At 39.3% G+C, this 13,907-nt stretch overlaps 1 long non-coding RNA gene across 1 annotated transcript in view; it reads left to right on the top strand.

Annotated features, from left to right (window-relative positions):
• The first annotated feature begins 237 nt into the window (after positions 1–237).
• Positions 238–13,907, top strand: part of LOC139438887 (uncharacterized) — a 31,159-nt gene continuing 17,489 nt past the window's right edge. The window contains exons 1-3 of the long non-coding RNA XR_011648667.1: positions 238–709; positions 1,225–1,258; positions 13,334–13,592. This is a non-coding gene — a long non-coding RNA (uncharacterized lncRNA). The remainder of the gene's footprint in view (positions 710–1,224; positions 1,259–13,333; positions 13,593–13,907) is intronic.

The following is a 13,907-nucleotide window of genomic DNA, read 5'->3' as shown; positions in this document are numbered from 1 at the left end:
ATATTAAGGTTATTTCCAGGTGTTTTCCAACTACAAATAATGCTGCAATATATATTTTTGTACATCTACGCTCGTATACTATTACCTTTATTTCTATATAATCGATTTCTCTGGTCAGAATTGCTAGGTCAAAATGTTAGTAATACTGGATTACTTTCCAAAAATGTCATATCAAATCACATATGTTGGAGACAATGTTGGAAAGAACCTGTTTCTTACATCCTCACATGTACTTATGTTTCTGCTTTTTCTAAATTTTGAAGGTCACACAGATAAAAAAGATACCTTATGGCTATTATGTATGTATGGGTGTATGTATTATTAGAGAAATTCTGCGCTGACAAAACAATCATGCATAATGTGCAGGATTCCCATACATCACCCCTCCACCAACACCTTACATTGTTGTGGAACATTTGTTACAGATTATGAAAGAACATGATCAGACTATTACCACTAGCTATGGGTACATAGTGTACATTTGGAATATTTTTTCCACTTTGTGGCTATTTCATTTGCATTTCCCCCAACCGCCCATGAGTTGAGCATTTTACAGACAATTACTGGTCATTTGCATTTTCATTTCCATAAATTGCCTGCTCAAGCCCAGAGCCTCTTGGCCCTCTTCCCCTGAGAAAAGGGGCCACACTCTCCCGAGGTTGCTGTCCTGTCCACCTTCACAGCCAGTTCAGAATTTAGTCCAGATGAGGTATGGTTCCTTACTTTCCCCTTTCCTTACTCCCCTCCCTTACTTTTCCTTGTCCTCATGGCTTCTTTACTTTCTAGGAAATGAATTCTTGGCATGAGAAGTCAAGAATTTTTTTAGATGCTCTGCTTTTAGCAAAATAAGACTCTGACACGAAAATAAGTATTTGAAATGGCTCATCACTACTACAGTGTAATTGGTATCTTTTGTGATCTATTCGCCAAAAGTATAGCCGTATCTTCCATACTATGGGCTACTAAAACATCCCTTCTCCATCTCTCAGGCCCTCTTTACATGCTTCTACCTTAGGTTTTACAATACAGAGAAAGACTCTTCAGGCCCAGCTATACCTTGTTTCTCTTGGCAGATCTGATTTTTTTTTTTTTTTTTTTTTTTTGAGACATGGTCTTCCAGCAGCATCTTCTAGTTTTGATATTGATCAAAGCAGGGGTCTCTGACCAATGCGCTCAAATGACATTCCTGAGAGACTACTGACATTTTGTTTTATTTCCTTCTAGAACTTCTGAAACCACCTTTTAAGGACTTTTTAAGGTACTAATGAAAATCTCTCTAATTTGTTGTATATTCTGGTTGTGAACAAAGTCCAAGCCTCTGAGTAAAGGAATCAGGGATTTACTAAGGCAACTCTCTTGCTGAAAGAGGCAAAGCAATGTGACCCTGGGATAACCACCCCAAAATAGCTAATATGGTACAGCGTTTCTACCGTGCAGGCACTGTTCCGAGTGTTTCACGTGTGTTAAGTCTATAACGTAGGTCTATTATTATCCTCACTTTACAGATTAAGAAATTGTGGTCAAGAGCACAGAGCTAGTAAGCGAAAGGTCCAGTATGCAAATCCAAGCTGTCTGGCCCCAGTAGATTAATCATTACTCTAACCAGACTTAGGTACACGGTAACAGTGTCAGGGAAGTCCCTCCCAAAGGCCTGCAAGACAACCAGGCAGAACCAGCTACATGATTTGCATGGTCCCATGCAAAATATAATTGTGGGCTCCTTGTTGAAAAAAAGTATTAAGAGTTATAAGGTAACAATAGCAGAGCATGAAACCAAGCATGGGGCTCTTCTAAGTGTGGGGCCCTGAGTGACTACCCCAGTCATGCCCATGAAAGTGGTTCTATATCACGCGAGCTGCTAATCCCCATCAACTCCTGAAGGAGCTGAGTCTTGCAGAGGAAGCTGTGTGGTCACAGCTGACGGTGAACTCAGATGCAGCTTCAGTTTGCAAAGGTCAGGAGAAAGTTTGTAGGCCCTTGAACAGAGATTTAAGTGTTTCTTAGGGTAAGTATTCAGACCTCAGGGGCCATTCCAGTGTGGAGCGCCACTTGATTCCCAAGTGAAGGATGAGGAAGTCTTCCCAGCCCTTTTGGCACCAGAAGCTGATGGGAGGTGGGCCCCCACAGGCTTAGCCCAAGAGCAGTAGGAGGGAGCCCATTTCCATCAGCAAGTTGGGAATGTCTTTCCCAACATTGGAGCACAAAGGCCTAGGAGAGATTGGAAGGTGTTGAAGAGGGAGAAACTGACTTCCTGTTACTCAGCTGAAAAAGGCCCTTTGAGCACAAACCCTGGTGAGTGTTGCCAGAATGAATGGCCTCCCACGCCAGTGTCCTGCAGCTAAGGCGCTGCCTCGGGGTGGCAGTGTGGCTAGCAGCAAGGAGGGTAAGTGGGCTCATTCTGAAAAACAGGGCTGGTTGCTTCAACAAAGGGAGACAGGAAGTTGGGAGAGGGCAGAGGAAAGGAGCAGGGAGACGGGAACATGGGAGAGGCAGCAGTTTATGGTGGCCTGGTGCACCCTGTGAAGTCCCCTGTGAAGTCTTTCTGGGGTTGCAGCAAACCTCCTAGCCAGTGGCTCACAAACTGTGCCTGACTACAAATCTCTCCATAAAAATTCAATCCAAACTGACAAATTCAATTTGTCTAGTCTCCTTTTGTAATGCAGGACCTAGCACAATGCCAGGCCCACAGTAAATTCTCAGTGAATATTGTTAGAAGATGAATAAATGAATAAATAGTCCCAGGAAGTATTGTCTCTTCCGGGGCTCGATTTAATACCATCCTCTCAGACTCTGTTTTTATATTTACATTTATTCTGTCAATTGGACTCAGAACCTTCTCCATACCCACCACTACTGGGCCTGGTTCTTTCACTTTTAGCTCCCGGACCTCACATATGGTGTGTATCTCATGCTAATGTGCATTATAGATGTGGGTGTGTATAGCTGCTATGAATCTCAGACCACAAACTCAGGTACATGAGAAATGTAACTTTCTTTGATTTCTGTAACTCAACGGCATTTATCTTTTAATTTCTCTTTCCACTTTATGGCTAAACCCTTAATCTCAATCAATTCCAGGTCAGCTCCATCAAGTCAGGGTTTTCTCAGGCAAATCAGGGTCTTCCCCTCAATTTCCCAGAATTGTATCGTTTGTATCTAAGCTAGGGCTGCCAGGTAAAATACAGGATGCCAAGTTAAATTTGAGTTTAAGATAAACAGTGAATTTTTTTTTTGAATGTTCAATATAAATATGTCCCATGCAATGTTTGAGATGTACTTATCCATTGTTTACCTGAAAGTCTAATTTCTTTGGGTGTCTTTTTGCTCCTTATCTGGCACCCCTAGGCTAAGTTCCAGGGCCAGCAGCATGCCCCAGCACCGAGACATTGACCGTGGGGTGTGTACTGTGGGAGTGGGAGTCCTCTGGCCTTTGGTGTCAGGTCCCCACACCAGAATCCAGTGAGAACATTGACCTGCCTGGGTCTGGGAGTCCCTCACTCCCAGTGGGTGCATCGCTATCTCCGCTTCCTACTGCCTCCCTCAGGGATCTGTTGTCTCACCCCTGCTCTGGGCACCGGCTGTGTCAGGTCCTCTCTGTCTGCATGTCAGGCAGCTATTTCTACTCTCCTCCTTTCTCCACAGAGCTGGGTGGTGAGAGAAGGATTGTATTGTCCTGTTTTCCTCATCTCTACCTAGCAAATAGGGTCTCTACTCTAGTTCCCAAGCCTGCCTGTGGGTTCTCTCTCTTAACCCCTTGATGATAACCAGGCAGCAGGGCTCCTTCCCAGGAATCCGAGCATCTGATCCTTCTGTGTTCCCCCAGACTCTCCCTTCCTCAACTCTGGCCCAACAATTTTGTCCAATCTCCTAGAGAGGGATAAAACTGACTCTACCTGATCAACTCTTCTTTTCTTAAAAAGAACTTTATCGCATTATAATTCACATACTGTATAAATTATACAGTGTACAATTTAATGATTTTAGTGTATTCTCTGAGTTATGCAATCATCAACTGCCAACAATTTTAGAACATTTTCATCACTCCGTAAAGAAACCCCATATCCCTTAGTAGTCATTCCTCATTTTCTTCCAACTGCTCCAGCCCTAGGTAACCACTAATCTACTTTGTTTCTATGAATTTGCCTATTCTGAACATGTCATATAAATGGAATGGTATGACAGATGGTCTTTTGTGACTGGTTTCTTTCACTTGGCATAAAGATTTTCAAGGTTCATCTATGTCGTAGTATGTATGTATCAGTACTGCCTCTTTTTTATTGCTGAATAATCATCCATTGCATAGCTGTACTACATTTTATTCAGACATTCATCAGTTAATGGACATTTGGGTTGTTTCCAATTTTTGGCTATTATAAATAATGCTGCTATGCAAATTCATGCAAAAGTATTCATGTGGACATGCTTTAAATTCTCTTGGATACAAACCTATGAATGAAATGTCTGGGTCATGTGATAACTCTATGTTTATCCATTTGAGAAATTGTCAGACTATTTTCCAAAGCAGCTGCACAATTTTATATTCCCACTAACAATGAATAAGGGTTCCCATTTCTCCACATAATGGTCAACACCTACTATCTTTTTTATTATAGCCATCATAATGTGTGTGAATTAGTATCTCATTGTGGTTCTTTTTTTGTTTTTGCTCCCCTGAGTTGGCTCCCTTGTCTGTTTGCTTGTTTTTTGCTTGTTGTCTGCTCGTTTTTGTTTTTTTTTTTTACTCATTGTCTTTTGCTTGTTTTCTGCTCATTGGTTTTTGCTCATTGTCTGTTTTCTTTAGGAGGCACCAGGAACCTAACCTGGGATCTCCCATGTGGGAGGCGGCCACTCTACTGTTTGAGCCACATCTGCTCCCTCATTGTGGTATTGATTTGTATTTCCCTAATGGTTAATGATGTTGAACAACTTTTCATGTGCTTATTGTCCATGTGGATATATTCTTTGGAGAAGTGTCTATTCAGAATCTTTGGCCATTAATTGGATTATTTTATTTTTTATTGACTTGAAAGAGTTTTATTTATGTTTGTCTCTCTGTCTGTCTAACTACCTACCTTTCCTGGATATAAGTCCCTTATTAGACATATGATTTGCAAATATCTCTCCCCCTTCTGTGGGTTGTCTTTTTACTTTCTTGGTGATGTTCTTTGAAGTGGAAAAGTTTCTGACTTTGATGAAGTCCAATTTATCTATTTTTTCTTTTGTCACTTATGCTTTTGTTATCTTATCTAAAAAGGCTTTGTCTAATCCAAAGACATGATGATTTCCTCCTATATTTTCTTCCACATTTTATAGTTTTAACTGTTACTCTTACATACACTGCCATCCACTTTGAATTATTTTGGGAGGTATGGTGGGAGGAACAAGTCCAACTTCATTCATTTCTTAGGGATATCCAGTTGTCCCAGCACCTTTTATTGAAAAGACTACTTTCTTCCATTGAATAGTCTTTTACCTTTGTCAAAAAATAAATTTTCCATAAATGTAATGGCTTATTTTTGAACTCTCAGTTCTACTCCATTGACCTATATTATATCTCTATCCTTATGTCAGTAACACACTGTCTTGATTATTGTAGCTTTGTAGTATATTTTGAAACTGGGAAGTGTGAGTATTTAACCTTTGTTCTTTTTCAAGATTGTTTTGACTTTACTGGGTCTCTTCAATTTCCCTATGGATTTCAGGATAACTTGTCAATTTCTGCAAAATAAACAGAATTTTGGCAGGGATTGTATTGATAGAGCAGAATTGCATCTTAACAATATTAAGTCTTATGATCTATGAACATGAAATATGTTTCCATTTACTTAGTACTTTAATTTCTTTAAAAAATGTTTTATAATTTTCAGAGTCTAAGTTGTACATTTATTTTGTTAAATTTATTCCTAAGAATTTTATTATTTTTGATGCTATTACAAATGGAATTTTTTCTTAATTTCTTTTTTTTTCCATTTTATTGCATGGAAATACAATTGATTTTTGTATTTTGGTCTTGTATCCTGCAATGTTGCTGGAATTATTCATTATTTCTAACAGTTTTTTAACAGATCCCATAGGATTTTCTATATATAAGATGATGTCATCTGTAAATAGAAATAGTTTTACTTCTTTCTTTCCAATATTGATTCCTTTTCTTTCTTTTTCTTGCTTAATTGCCCTGGCATGAACTTCCAGTACATATTGACTAGAAATGGCAAGCATGGACATCCTGTCTTGTTCTGATCTTAGGAGAACAGCATGCAGTCTTTTACCACTAAGTATGATCCTAGCTGTGGGTTTCACATAGATGCCCTTTATCATGTTTAAGATGTTTCCTGACTGGTTTGTACAGTTTTTTTGTTTTGTTTTGCCTTCATCATGGAGGCTTGTTGAGTTTTGTCAAATGCTTTTTTTCTGCATTTATTAAGATGATCATGTGGGTTTTTATCCTTTATTTTATTAATATGGTACATTACATTTGCAATCGACATTGGTAAACTTTCATATTGTGAAACAGCTTTGCATTCCCAGGATGAATTCCATTTTGCCATGATGTACAATCCATTTTATATGTTGCTGGATTTTGCTTTGCTGATATTTTGCTGAGAATTTTGCATCTACATTTTTAAAAAAAGCAACTTGGTACTTTGAAAAAAAAGTCAAACATACAAGACAGTTGCAAAAATAATGCAAACCTCATACAGAGAAGTCCAATGTATTACCTCCACCCCCATATCCAGATCCACCAATTCCAACATTTAACCACCTTGGCCATATCATTCCATTCTATCTACCTATCTATCTATCTATCTATCTATCTATCTATCTATCTATCTATCTATCTTTCATCTTCTGAACATTTCAGAGCAGGTTGCACATATCATACTCCTTGAACACAATATACTTCCATGTGTATTTCTATGAACAAGAACATCTACCCATGCAATCACCTTAAGTACAGTCACTAAGTTCAAGAAATTCAACATTGATAAAAAGTTTACTTTCTCTATTCAAATTTTTTCTTATGTGCCAGTAATGTCTTTTTGAGCCTTTCCCCCCCTCCATTCTTATATACCCCCAGTATCATGTATTTTGCATTTAGTTGTCATTATGTCCTCCCTCCCTCCCTTCTTTTTTTAATTGTGGAAGCATATGTATAACATAATTCTTCTTATTCCACTCTTTCCCAAGCACAGTGAGATTAATAACATTCACAATGTTTCAGTATACTCATGGCCATCCATTACTACAAATTTCTCTTTATCCCAAACAGAAACCCTACACTCATTTTAAATTAACTTCCCCTCGTCCCTCCCACCTACCTCCAGGTACCTATATTCTACTTTCTGTCTTTCTGAGTTTGTATATTTTCTGATAATTTTTTTGTGGTTACTGTGGGGTTTAAATTTAATATCCTAAATCTACAAAATCTCATTTGCTTTGATACCAATGTAATAATGTCAGTAACATACATAAACAATGTTCCTATACCCCTCTGTTCCCTGATCTTTATCTAGTTTTTGCAACAAATTATGTATTCATACATCATGAATTCAAAACCATTGATTCATTATTACATTTTATGCATTTGCTTTTAGATCCTGAAGGAAAGAAAAAGTAGAATTACAAATAAAAAATACTATAGTACTGGTATTTATATTTACCCTCGTCATTATCTTTACTGTAGAGCTTTATTTCTTCACTTGGCTTCAATGTCTAGTGTCCTTTCCTTTCAACTTGCAAAATTCCCTTTAGTATTTTTTGCAGGGCCGGTCTAGTGGTGACAAAGTCCCTCAGATTTTGTTTATCTAGGAATATCTCAATTCCTCCCTCATACTCAAAAGACAGTTTTGCTGGATACAGAATTCTTGGTTGGAATTTTTTTTGCTTTCAGCACTTTAAATTTGTCTTTCAATTGCCTTCTTGCCTCCATAGTTTCCAATGAGAAATCAGCACTTCATCTCATTAAGGATCTCTTGTATGTGGCATGTTGCTTCTCTCTTGCAGCTTTCAGAATTTTCTCTTCATTCTTTTCCATTTTACAGTTTGATTGTAATAAGGCATGGTTTGGATCTATTTGGGTTTACCTTGTTTGGAGTTTGTTGAGCATCTTGGATGTGCATAAATTTAGGATATTTTCAACCATTATTTCTATGAATATTATTTATGTCCTTTTCTCTCTTTCTTCTCCTTCTGGGTCTCCCATAGTGGTTATATTGGTATGCTTAATGGTGTCCCACAGGTTCCTCAGGTTCTGTTGACTTTTCTTCATTCTTTCATCTCTCTGCTCTTTAGACTGGATGATTTCAATTGTCTTATCTTAAAGTTCATTGCTTCTTTCATCTGCCACCTCCAATCTGCTGTTGAACCCTTCTAGGGAATTTTAAATTTCTGTTTCTATGGTATTCAGTTCTCTTTGGTTCCTATCCATAGTTTCTATCTTTCTATTGATATTTTGTTTCTGTTCATCTATTTTTTTTCCTGATTTCCTTTAGTTCTTTGTCCATGTTTTCCTTTAGCTCTTTGAGCATATTTAGGAATATTTAAAAAGAGTCTTTGTCTGAAATGTCCCAGATCTGGTTCTCCTTATTGACAGTTTCTAATGCTTTAATCTTCTCCTTTCCATGTGGGCCATCACTTCCTGCTTCTTAGTATGTTTTGTAACCTCTTGTTGACACTTGGACATTCTGATATTTTAGTGTGTTTTCACTGGAATTTATACTCTGAGCACCTGCTCTTTAAGCTTGTATACAGCTAGTGTTACGACAGAACTTTCTTTGAATGCCAGGTCCTAACAACAACAACAAAAAAATAATAAAAGAAGGTATAAAAGGAAACACCTTTCCGAGTCTTTGCAGAGTGATATGTGTGAGTGCACTCCTTCAGGGCTTATCCACACAATGAATTTGGAGAATAGCTCCAGATCAAAACATAGGGACCTCCCTGGTCCTTTCTGCCTAGGCCTCTTATCTTGGGCATGCCAGTGTGACCCTAGGAATTCCCTCTTGTACACAGATACAATGTCCCCTCTTCCCTAGGAAACTGTTTCCTCACAGTCCTGGGTGATGCACTGTATGTCCTATCACCAGCGATCCCTTGCACCAGGCAGCACAATTTGACTGCTCTCCCACTGCATTCTGTAGGAGAACTCAATGAGCTTCCTTCTACACACAGGGCAAGTTCTCACAAGTTCTTTAGGGTACCATCAAACAGTTTGAGCCAAACATACATGCTCCAGTATACACGTGAGGGCTTCTCTGCTACCTCCACAGGGATATGCACTGGCACCAGACCTGGCTCCACACCAAGCCAATGAGGGGCTGGAGGAGGAGCCAGTCAGGGTGTGAAGAGAGCCTTTAAGTAGAATTTTTTCTTCATTTGGTGCTCACCCTCTTACTACAATCCTTTAACTGTTTTCTGGAAATCCCAGAAAATTGTTTCTGTCAGTTATTGCCAGTTGTTCAATGCTTCTCTATGGGGACAGAGCTTTGAAGTGTCTTATTCCACCATTCTTAACAGGTCATGGCCATATATCCACATTTTTAAGATATATTGGTCTGTAACTTTTCTTTCTTGTGATGACTTTGTCTGATTTTGGTATCAGGGTAATATTGGCTTCAGAGAATGAGTTGGGAAGTATCCCCTCCTCTTCTATTTTTCAGAAGAGTTTGAGAACAATTAGTATTAATTATTCTTTAAATATTTGGATGAATACACCAGTGAAGCCATCTCAGCCTTGGTTTTTCTTTTGGGTAGTTTCTGATGACCAGTTCAATCTCTTTACTTGTTATTGGTCTATTTAGACTTTCTTCTTCTTTTTTTAAGTCAGGTTCTGTCTTTCTAGAAATTTTCCCATTTCATTTAAGGTATCTTATAATCCTTTTTCATTTTTGTAATGCCACTAGTGTCTCCTTTTTCATTCCTGAGTTAAGTAACTTGAGTCTTTTCTCCTTTTTCCTTGGTAATTTTAGCTAAAAGTTTTGTCAATTTTGTTGATCTTCTCAAAGAACTGGCTTTTGGTTTTGTTGATTTTCTCTGCTGTTTTTCTATTCTCTATTTTATTAATTTGACCACAATCCTTTTTATTTTCTTCTTTGATCAGATATTCTTACACATTAAAAAAAATATGTCAGAAGTCAAGTATCTTACTCTTTCATTTTTGCTTCTGTTAGTCAGTCCTCCTTGAGGCAGCAATTTCTTCATGGCATAATGCCCAAAAAAGGTAGAGTTATAAGGTAGCATACATTACGTCGGAGAGGATATATTGTTTGTCTTAGTTTGCCATGAGGCTGCCAAAGCAATGTACCAAAAATGGGTTAGCTTTTATAAGGGAAATTTTATTAGAGGAAAAAGCTTACAGTTCTGAGGCTAAATGCCCAAATCAAAGCATCATCAGAGACGCTTTCTCACCAAAATCAGCTACTGGTGACCCTGGTGTCATGCCATGTCAGGTGAAGATGGTGACTGATTTCTGCTGAGGTCCCTTTCTTCAGCTGTGAGCAATCAGGCATATGGTTCGTCTGTTCAGCCTGGAGCTTCTCTGTGGACCTGGTCTCTTGGGGGCTTCATGCTTCATCTTTAGCTGCTAGTGATCCTCAAGCCCTCTCTCATATGGGAGGGTCAAAATGGCAGCTGTCTATCTCTCTCTTTCTGCTTTCAGTTCTCCAATTATATAAGACCCCAGCAAAAGGGCAGAGACCTAACCTGGTCACAACTCTATGACATAGTATAATCAAAACCCTAAAGCAATCTAATTAAAAGTGATTTAAATAAAAGTCCCTTTACTAAATCTAACCTAAAGGCCCCATCTACACTGCATTTACAAGCACAGGACTGGGTTTGCTTAAGAACATAATTTTCTGGGGAATGGATGTGGCTCAAGTGGATAAGTATCCACCTCTCACATGGGAGGTCCTGGGTTCAATCCCCAGTCCCTGGAGAAAAAAAAAAAAAAAAAAAGAAAGAGAGAGAGAGAGAGAGAAAATAAAAGAAAATTTTCTGGAGTCCATATATCAAAAATTATGACTTATTTTTAATCCTGAACAATAAAGGTCTATTTTAGGAGACAAATTTGGAGTGGAATTTTCCCTGACATTATCCTCATTAAAATCTGAGGTGTAGAACATGCTCATTTTCTCACTCAAATCCTGAGGCCCCTGTGGTTATTTATAACACGTCCTCTTTTGGGATAGTTAGAGGAGCACCATAGTCTAAAAGTCACATTCCTCTGGCCAGAAGGTTAGAACACTCTGCTAGACACCCAGATATTTCAGTTATCTTTTGAACTCCAGAGCTACCCCTTTTTTAAGATTTATTTTTTATTTATTTCTCTCCCCTTCACACCCCCCAAGTTGTCTGTTCTCTGTGTCCATTTGCTGTGTGTTCTTTTTGTCCGCTTCTGTTGTCAGCAGCACGGGAATCTGTGTTTCTTTTTGTTGCGTCATCTTGCTGAGACAACTCTCTGTGTGTGAGGCGCCATTCCTGGGCAGGCTGCACTTTCTTTCACGCTGGGTGGCTCTCCTTACAGGGCACACTCCTTGTGCGTGGGGCTCCCCTATGTGGGGGGCACCCCAGCATGGCAGAGCACTCCTTGCGCTCATCAGCACTGCGCATGGGCCAGCTCCACACGGGTCAAGGAGGCCTGGGGTTAGAACTGTGGACCTCCCATGTGGTAGACAGATGCCCTAACCACTTGGCCAAGTCTGTTTCCCTTATGGGACTTTTAAAGTTAGGAGGGATGATGATTGCAAGAGAGAGAGAGAAGATATTTTCAGCTGTCAGTCTGATCCCAGTGCCATGAAGAAGGGCGTCCACATGTTGGGCTGCCTTTCCCACAATATTTGCCTAGATCTCTTTTTACCTCTGTATCCTCTAATTCTGTCCAAAATAAGACTCTGTCTACTGACTTGGGCCTAGATGGGTAGATATTCAGGACCTTCAAGGCAGCAGCAGGAAGAGAGTAAATGAAGTATTTACTTGACAGATAAATGCTGTCCTTTGTCTATCTTGAAAAAGTTATTAAACTCCCACATGTAATAAACAGTCCCTTAGAGTCATTAAAATCTTATTAAGTGTCAGTAGAGCATTGGAAATGCAATAAAAATAGAAGATTAAGAAAGAAAGTCTTAAGAACTAGTGGCAGTTCAACTTTGGGAAATTCACTTAACCCTCTAGGCTGCCTTTTTCTCTTTGTCTGTGGCTTGTTGACTAATACACATGATTTGTTTAAAGAACACAATATTAATAATCATAGTGAATCAACCCAGCTAGGTCTAAGAATTTTTTTTATAAAAGTGAGAAAAAGATCAAGAAAGGAAGATAAGAATCCAGTTGTAAAAATTACTGAAATGCAAGTTAAGTTATGAAAGTTCTTATTCTGAGGATATCAGGAGAGTCCAAGTGAAAATTTGGAGCTGTGGAATAAGCTTAACGGTTTCTAAAGAAGACATTATCTGCCACAGGTAAACAGAGTAGACTAGAAGATAAACCAGATGAAAAGTGAACAATTCAGAGATTGATGCCAAAATCCAGGGCCTTACTAAGTGTCAGAGAGAGTGGATCAGAAGGGCACATATCTCAGATGCATTTTAAAGAAATTGAAAAACAGTGTCTGAGCATAAATCAGATGGTAAGAGAAGGAGGGAAATGGCTTTTTGTTTTTTTAAGCTCTATAGTGTTCTGAATCAAAGATGACTCAGGCTTCAAGACTGGATGAGTGGCTGATAATGGTGACTTTTACTTTAAGAAAAGGAGGAATCAGCTTTTGGGGAGATATTGATTTGCTTTTGATGAGTGGAGTTTGAACTGTTAGGACAACTTAAATGGACACTTAAAACAAACAGTTATGGTTTCATAAATGAGGGGGTGAATGCCGAGGACCGGGGAGGGTTTCAGGGCCTTCACAGGGTCATGGAAGGACCCAGCCTCTGGGCTATTCTCCTTGTTCCCAAGTTCTCCTCTTCCAGGAAGAAGTCAGCCTTCTCTGGGGTAGAAGAAGAACTGTGATGGTCATCCCAGGGTTTGGGCATGCCCAAGTGTGAGGTCAGAGGTGTGTCTGAGGCTGAGGGAAGCAGTGTACGTTGCTTTCAGAATGTCACACTTGGGACCATTCAGCAAGGAAATCAAGGGCTAGGTAAGAACTCAGCAATTTGCAGAGATTTATGTTTCCAGTTAGTTTTCGTTATATACAATCATAGCTTCCACCTGTAGAATTTTGAAGTATTAAAATATAATACTGGCAGATGACCTTTTTTTTTTTTTTTTAAAAAAAAAGACCATTCCTGACACTTAGGAAAAGACACTAACCCCTCCATTAACATTAAGCTTCTCACGTCAGGCTTGAGCTCCTCTGCAGAGCCTGGAGAAACCAGACAGAAAAGATCTCCTTCCTCAGTGACCCAGAAGTCAAAGAGAAACTGTCCTGATTTCAAAGCGTGGGGGTAGAAGCAAAAGAAAACTGGAAAGCAGAACTAGATGTCTCCTCTGTAAAATTCCGCATGTTGACTTGACCCATGTTGAAACGGGTGCATGAATCATTCCACAATATTTAGCAGCTGAATTTAACAAACACCTAATAATTACCAACTGAATGCCAGGTACGTGGAACCGTGTGTGGTGTTGGGACCACAGTAATAAATAAGCCGCCCAGCCCTTCTGTGTCTCACAGTCTAAAAGGGAGGCACCTCCATGAGATGAGAGCTGAGGGAGGTGGTCCCAGAGAACTCTGAGTCCTAAAGGGGATCAGTTTACACTGACGGGGTGGAGTAGATGGCGAGAGTATGGGAGAGGGCAGAGAACATTTGTATTAACTTTGAGGAATGTATAGGACTTTGGGGAGGGGGCGAGGGATAGAGGGCAATTCTAGGCTATTAAGCTGCAATTTAGAAGCTGGACTCATCAGTCTCTAAATG

Source organism: Dasypus novemcinctus, chromosome 4, assembly GCF_030445035.2.
Source record: "Dasypus novemcinctus isolate mDasNov1 chromosome 4, mDasNov1.1.hap2, whole genome shotgun sequence".
NCBI classification, from domain to species: domain Eukaryota; kingdom Metazoa; phylum Chordata; class Mammalia; order Cingulata; family Dasypodidae; genus Dasypus; species Dasypus novemcinctus.
The sequence above is the reverse complement of the archived record's forward strand: the minus strand, read 5'-3'. Positions and strand labels throughout refer to the sequence as shown.